We start from the raw sequence: 8,631 nt of genomic DNA on the forward strand, positions 1-8,631 counted from the left end.
AGAGAAAAAGAAAGAGAAAGAAAGAAAGAAAGAAAGAAAGAAAGAAAGAAAGAAAGAAAGAAAGAAAGAAAGAAAGAAAGAAAGAGAAAGAAAGAAAAAGCTTTAAGGCTTTAAAAAAGCCTGCTCTCTCTAGGCAAAGGAACAGAAAAGGGGCAACCTTTCATGACAGAAGAGTTTTAGGTAATAATCACCACTCTACTCCAAACAAACACCACAGAAAAAATTGTGGTACCACCCATGCTAACAGTGGCCAAATGGGAAACTTGGACTTCCACCCTTGGCAGGCTGTAACAAAGTGCCCAAATCCCCCATCAGGGAGGCATCAGAGAAGGACAAGTTGGGAGCCAAAACTAATTAGCTCTAGGCAATAGCAAGCCCCCTCTGACACAGTGTCAGTGGAGACTACATAGGAAGCCTGGACTTCCATGGCCACCTGGAAATAACGAGGGGGTCCCTCCTCTTTTACCCACTGGGGTGGTATCAGAGGAGGTCTAGTGTAAAATCAGCACTTTCACAACCAGCCAGCAATTACAAGCACACCCCCCACCATTATCACCATGGTGTTAGTGGAGAGCATAAGGAACCATAACAAGGCATCCCTGCTCCTCTCGGCCTGTGCGCTATCAGTAGAAGCATGGTGGGGAACATGAACTCCCACCTTGCCAAGGAGTAATGGGGAGACCCTCCTCCCAGTATCAAAGGAGGCTCAATGGAGAATCTGGACTTGTACTCCATCTGGCAATAATGAAGTGGCACTCCCCTTTTCCTGTCAGACCAGTGTCAGAAGGAGCCTGATAAAACAGAAGATCCAGAGTCTCATAACATAACACTCCAAATATCCAGGTTTCAGTAAAAAATCACTTACATCAAAAGCTAGGAAAATCTCAAATGAGAAGAGACAATCAAGAGACACCAACAAGATGACACAGATGTTCATAAAGATGCTTTGACAATAAATTACAAACATAATCAAGACAAATGAAAAAGTATAAAGTCTCAGCAAAAAAATAGAAGATATAAAAAGAACTAAATGGATTTATTGCAGGGGGCGTTGTTTGTTTGAGATGGAGCCTCACTTTCTCTCCCAGGTTGGAGTGCAGTGGTGCAATCTCAGCTCATTGCAATCTCCACCTCCCAGGTCCAAGCAATACTCCTGCCTCGGCCTCCCAAGTAGCTGGGATTACAAGCTCCTGCCACCAGGCCCAGCTAATTTTTTTTTTTTTTTTTTGTATTTTTGGTAGAGATGGCCAGGCTGGTCTCGAACTCCTGACCTCAAGTGATCTGCCCACCTCGGCCTCCCAAAGTGCTGGGGTTATAGGAGTGAGCCACTGCACCTGACCAGATATTTTAAAACTGAAAAACATGATAACAAATTGTAAAACATAATAGATGGATTCAATAGCAGAATAAAATGGACAGAGGAAAGAATCAGTGAACTTGAAGAGATAGAAAAATAGAAATTACCCAGTGTGAATTACAGAAAGAAAACAGTCAAGAAAAAAATAATAATAAACAGACCTGGGGAACATGTGGGACTACAATAAAAGATCAAACATGTGTGTCATGGAAATTTTTAAAAAAAGAGAGAGAGAGGAGAAAAAAAGATGAGGCTGAAAAAGTATTCAAAGAAATAATGGCTGAAAATTTCCCAAGACATAAACTTACAGATTCAAGAAGTTGAGTAAGCCTCAAATAGGATAAACACAAAGAAATCCATGCCAGGAAACATCATAATCTAACTTTTGAAAACAAAATCTTGAAGGCAGTAAGAGAGAAACACCACCTTGTCTATAGGGGAAAAACAATTTAGATCACAGAGAATTTCTCACCAAAAACCCATGGAAGCAAGAAGTAAGTGGCACAACATTTTTCATGTGCTGAAGGAAAGAATTGTCAATCCAGAATTCCATATCTAGCAAAAATATCCTTCAGGAATGAAGGGGAAATCAAGACATTCGCAGATGAAGAAAACAGAGAATTTGCCACCAGCAAACCTGCCTCAAAAGAATGGCTGAGCCGGGAGCGGTGGCTCACACCTATAATCCCAGCGCTTTGAGAGGCCGAGACAGGCACATCACCTGAGGTCAGGAGTTCAAGACCAGGCTGGCCAACGTGGTGAAACCCCATCTCTACTAAAAATACAAAAATTAGCTAGGCATGGTGGTGTGTACCTGTAACCCCAGCTACTTGGGAGGCTGAGGCAGGAAAATCACTTGAGCCTGGGAGGCAGAGTTTGCAGTGAGCTGAGATCATACCACTGCACTCCAGTCTGGTCAACAGAGTGAGACCCTGTCTCAAAACAAAAAAACAAAACAAAACAAAAAATAGGTAAATACAATAGATTTGTCCTTTTCCTCTTGAGTTTTCTAAATTATGTTTGATAGTTAAAACAAAAATTATAACACTATCTGATGTAGTTCTCAATGTATGCAAAGGAACTATTTAAGACAATTAAATTGTAAAGTCAGTAGAGTAAAGAGAGGTAAGGTTCTACACTTCACCCAAAGTGGTAAAATGGCAACACCAGTAGAATGTGAAAAGGTCTGTATATATAGTGTAATACTTAGAGCAACCAATAATAAAAATGATACAAAGAGTTACACTTTAAAAACACTATAGGTAAATAGAAATTCAATTATAAAAAAGAAAAGTTCAAGTAACTCACAGGAAGGCAGGAAAAAGAATAGAGAAACAAAAAACAAAGACATCAAACACAAATAAGCAAATAAAATGTCAGACTTAAGCCCTAACATATTAATATCAAAAACTGGAAACAAAAGTAGCCAGGTGTGGTGACATGGGCCTGCAGTCTCAGCTACTAGGGAGGCTGAAGTGGGAGGATTGCTTGAGCCCAGGAGTTCAAGGCTGCAGTAAGCTATGATCAAATCACTGCACCTGTACACCTGCACTCCAGCCTGGGTGACAAATCCTGTCTCCCAAAAAAAGAAAAAAAAAATACCTGGAAACATCCCATCTCAAAATGTTCTTTAATAGATGAATGGTTAAACATACTGTGATACATCCATACTATGGAATACTATTCACCAATAAAAGGACAAACTATACACACGACTTGGATGGATCTCAAGGGCATTATGTTGGGTGGGGAGAAAAGCCATTTGCAAAAGATCACAAACTGTATGATTCAATTTACATGACATTCTTGAAGTGACAAAATTACAGAGATGGGAAACAGATTAATGGTCACCAGGGGTTAGGAATGGTAGGTGGGAGGGGAATGAGTATGACTACAAAGGGGCAGTAGGAGGAAGACCTTTGTGGTGACGGAACAGTTCTGTATCTTGCTTGTGGGATCTACATGTGATAAGATGATGTAGAGCTATACACACAACATTTTTCCAATGCCCATTTTCTGTTACACAAGCTGTGACCATTGGGGGAAACTGAGCAAAGATTACACAAAACAAAACAACTGTAATCTCTTGAAAAAGGAATGTCAAATAAAAATAGGAGGAAATTGAATTCTCAGCAGTAATTGTCTACCACATCATTTCAACTAGAATGTCAAGGGGTTTTTTTTCCCCTGAATGCAGAGGTTACCAAATGTCTCCAGAGGTTCCAATAAGACTGATCCCAGAGAGGTCAGGTCTATGTGACACTATGTCCTTTGCTGTTCCCCTGGGCAATATCAATGGAAGCCTAGGTTTTCATCCAGGACCACAGCTGTTGGAGTGTCTTAGTCCATTTATGCTGCTGTAACCAAACACCTGAGATTGGGTGACTTGAAAATAATAGAAATTTATTTCTTACAGTACTGGAGTCTGGGAAGTCCAAGATCAAGGTGCCAATAGGTTTGATGTATGGTGAGGGTCCTCTTGCTGCATCTTGACATGGCGGAAGGCAGATGGCAATAGGACCTAGGCTAGTTCTCTCCAGCCCTTCTATAAAGCATTAATCCATTCATGAGGGCTCTCTCTGCCTTTGTCACTTCCCCAAAGACCCCATTTATTAATACCACCACAATGAGGGCTAAGTTTCAACATAAATTTTGGAGCAGATACATTCATAACATGGCAGAAAGTAGCCCCAGGTACCCTATGGGCTCTCACTAGACGTATCTCCAAAATAAGAAGACACAGAGTCTGTTCTGTTCTCCTTTAGACCACAGACCTCCAGCTAGATCACAGTTAAATCCCCTCCATCCCAGCCTAACTAGTGACTGGTGAATACAGATCTTTTCATGTGAACACACTCCTTTATTCACACAAGAGTGATTTGTATAAATTAAATATAACTTTCATGTTTGCCATCCTGGTCAGCCCTCTGCCATTTCCTGACCCTAAACTTGAAACTAGATTCGAGAATTTCTTACATTCTATGTAAAATAATAATAATAATAAATAAATAAATAAAACCCAACCACTAATATTAGCAGAGCTTTCAATGTCTCCCCAATTTTTTGATGCAGATAAATTGAGCTCTGTTTCATCTTCTGTCTTCAGATTGGACACTTACCCATACTTAATACTACTTCAAGTGTGGGAAAGGCCACCATTCTGAGGCTTTTATTTTATTTGCACTCAGAAGAAAAGATTCTCCAGCATCAGGACTTAATCTTTTTAGAGGGCAATGAAGAATTATAAGTCACAATTTTCTGTTTCTACTACTTATATAAAATAACAGTGAGCATAATTTTCACCTTTGCTTTTAAGGGAGATGTGCTCATAGGCATTTCATCCCAGAATTCATTGAAATGGACATGATCAAATACTTATTTGGAATAAATATAAACCATGTATCAATACAATGTAAAAAATCTAAGTGATTTCACTGAGTGTTTAATGATACCTGAATTCTTGAAAATGTGCATCACTAATATTAGAACCAATTACACCAAAAGATAATTCATCCAATTCAAATTTAGCAATACCCTCATATTTCTCTGATAACACAAAAACTGGTATTTTTAAAGTCCTATTAATAGTAGTAGTGGTAGTACCAATACTGGGAGTAGTAATTTTAGTAATTGTCGCACATTTAAAGTGACTTAGATTAATTGAAAAAGTGGAGTATAAGTGATTAGAGACTCATATTAAATAATGTTACACCCATTGCAATAATGTCTATGGGAACAATAAATATGACTAGGAGGGTACTTTTGAGCAAGTTATATAAAAATACAAAAGCAGGGTATAGGGCCTATGCCTCACTAACTTAAAATTTTTTTTTTAGAAAGAGTATCTTGTTCTGTCGCCCAGGCTGGAGTGCAGTGGTGTGATCACGGCTCACTGCAGCTATGGTCCTGGTCTCAAGCGATCCTCTCGCCTCACCCTCCCAAGTAGCTAGGAGTATAAGCATGCCCTACTAGGCCCAGCTGGCCCTCACTAACTCTGCCCTCCTTTCTGGATTCTGCTAAATATCATGGGATACTTTGGGTGGTGAGCTGGGAGGTAAAAAGACCTGGCTTACCTGGGGCTCACACACACTGATGTAATGTTCACTGGCCCCCCTTTTTGCGGCAACAACAGACTCTATCATTATTGAAGACTTTGGCACCTGGCTCACTGTCTTCCAATCCTCTCCTATTTTTGTCATCAATCCTGGTGACTTCACACTCACGTGGATGACCAAAATGGAGGGAAAGTTTCTTAGCAGTGGCCAGAAATGAGGAGATATGCTTGAGAGAGGGATTGGGACAATTCTATCATTTCTTTTTTCCATACACACAACACTTGAGCTTCCTTTATTTTTCAAGTGCCTAGTTTAAAGACCTAGTTATTCACTGCAACGGTGGCCGAGGGAAAAATAAACAGGCAGTAAATTATTGAACACAATTGTTATACAAGAGGTCACATATACACATATGGCGAAACAGGTGAAGAAAGATGGCATAGGTCAGCCTGGGTTATCAGAAAAGCTCCATAGATGAAGTAGCATTTGACATGGGACCAGAAGAGAGTGTAAGAGCTTGTGAAGCAGACAAGTAAGGAGTTTGGGAGAGGAAAAAGCAAGTGAAAATCCCTGGTCATGAGAGACCTTGGTGGGTATATTTTAAGAAATTGCAGGTAGGTCAATATTGCCAAGGGAAGGAAATTACTGACTAGGAATCTAAAGCCATAAATTGGATCCAGGTCATAAAGGGCCTTGCATACCATGACAAAGAGTTTAGCAGGCATAGTTAACAATAGGAAAATCTAGAAGTGCCATGCCCTGGAGACAGATCATTTTGCTTGTAGGCATGGAGGAGGTAGAGGCTGTCCAGTTCATCCTGATGAGGGCTAATGATGGCAAGACCCCGAGCAGTGGTTGTGGCCATTTATGGAAATAACTGATGTTTAGGTAGAACTAAGATTGATGTGGTATGGAGACTGGGGGAGGAGACTGCCAAGAATTATGACATAGAGGAGAATTCACCATCGTGGGGGAATTTGGGGCAGAAGATTCTTTGAGTTCTGGTTTAGACCCAGTTGTTCCTAGTGGAGAGGCAGGAAAATAGGCATGGAAGAGGTAGACCACCTCTCCTCTTGCCCCCATATTTTGAATCTAAGATTTCTTCATGGGCAACAGTGCATAGTGGTGACATTTGCTGAGATAGGCAACACAGGCAGAGAAACAGGTTACAGGGCTGGAGAAAGTTGTGTTCTCAAGTCAGTATTTGTTGACATTGCCCAGATCTGCTTATCTACTCTTCCCAGAAGAGGCAGCACTAAAAACAAGGACTGTCTCAGCACAATTAGACTAGTGCACACACCTGGGCCCCTCACAGCTTAAGATCGCTTCTGGCCAAATTTCTTCTCTGCTCCTCAAATCAAGAGCAGCCCCAACCTATTCAAGAACTTCACCACTGCATCTCAGGCCAAGAAGCATTTACCCAGTTAAAAATTCATCCTGGTTGCTGCTTATTATTATTTCAGTTATAATAATTATTATTGATATATATAATTAATATATAAGAATATAATATATATTGAGCAACTGCAGCAACAGATTAGAATTAGCTAAGCCCTGAGTCCACAAATAGATCAGGTAAACCTCCCTCCCCCTGCCACCAGAATTGGAAAGACCTCCAACATCTTCACACTGTCAGTAGCAGTTTGGGGAGCCCTAAGTGTGTCAGAAAAATCTACTGCCGAGAAATGTGACATAGAGGGGAATTCACCATCCTGTGGGGATTTGGGGCAGAAGATTCTTTGGGTTCTGGTTAGGACCCAGTTATTCCTAGTGGAGAGGCAGGAAAACAGGAAGATTAAAAACAGAGAAAGGGATCACATTACCAGAATTCGTGACAGAACTTTCTCTCTCGTTGAGGTGTACAGAGGGAGCATGAACAAACTGAATAAAGTGTGGGACAATACTGACCTATTTTTTGTGAACAGATGAAAGTGGCAAGCCAGTCAGTTTCCATTCTAGAGGTCAAAGGACAACAGTTCTAATATATGGAGGGAAAATTGTGGGGAGTTAGAAAGATAGTGTCGATGATGATTCACTAGGGAATCTTCCCTGAGATGTAGGGCAGAGTATCTTACTCTAAGAATTAAATGGAAAGAATGTGTTTGAAAGATATGAGGTATTTAGGGAGTGCCAAGGCAAGGGACAAACTTTTGTCATTTTGATGCACCCACCCGCAGCTGAGCTCCACTAAGGAAGCATGTCTGCACATGAAAGTGTCAAGGCAAATCAAACAACGAAGATGGTTTGCAAGGCAAACAACATGCAGGAGGGAGGGGGGACAAAGTAGCCTGGAGGCAACTCCAAAAAGCTGCTCTGCTCACCCATCCACCCAACCTGAAGTGGGATGGACATTTATCATTGAAAACTTTGAAGTCCAGTTGAGTCCAAGAAAGTTTTTAAGGCAAGGGAACATGTCCTAAGTACTGAAAAGTTTTCCAAGTGACTGATGGAAGTGAGATAAGATATGGGGCAACATACCACTAGAGATAAGAGAAAATTGTAGGGGCCTTTGCTCAGAGAGTTGATATGGGAATACGTAGAAGTAGGTCAGAGAACATATAGGGAGCATTTGAAGATAGGATCAATCAGAAGGCAATGGTGAATTCTAAGAGAGATCTTCATGAGAATCACTGGGAAGACTTTTTGCTAGTCTTCACAGGGGTTCTCCAGTTGGAATGGAACCTCTAGGCTTCCCAACTCCAGGAATGGCAATAGCCACTCAAAAAAAAAAAAAAAAACCCACTTGAAAATTTGGCACTTGGCCCATTATGTGAAATATGGAAACACTATATAACTTTCTGACTATTACAACCCAAAGAACTAGAAAGTTAAACCAAATGATCAATGACAACTGCTTTCTTTGAAACTGTCTAGAAAACAAACTTTTAATGGTGAACTAAAGGCTTGGGGATTATGAACCCCTGCAACAAGTCAACAGTAGTTACCTTTTCAGAGAGGAATGGCAGAGACTGGGGAAGAATAAGAGGGTAAGTTTCTTATAGAATCAGACATAATAAACTTATTATATGACCCAGTGATCACAATCCTAGGAATTTACCCAAGAGAAATGGAAATGTGTGTTCACCCAAAAACCTGAATATGAATGTTTATAGAAGCTCAAAAAACAACGCAAACACCCTTCATGAGTGAATGGATAAACTAACTTTGGTATCTCCACACAATAAAATACTATTCAGCAATAAAAGGGAATGAGCTATT

Source organism: Piliocolobus tephrosceles, chromosome 12 (genome assembly GCF_002776525.5).
Source record: "Piliocolobus tephrosceles isolate RC106 chromosome 12, ASM277652v3, whole genome shotgun sequence".
Taxonomy (NCBI): Eukaryota; Metazoa; Chordata; class Mammalia; order Primates; family Cercopithecidae; genus Piliocolobus; species Piliocolobus tephrosceles.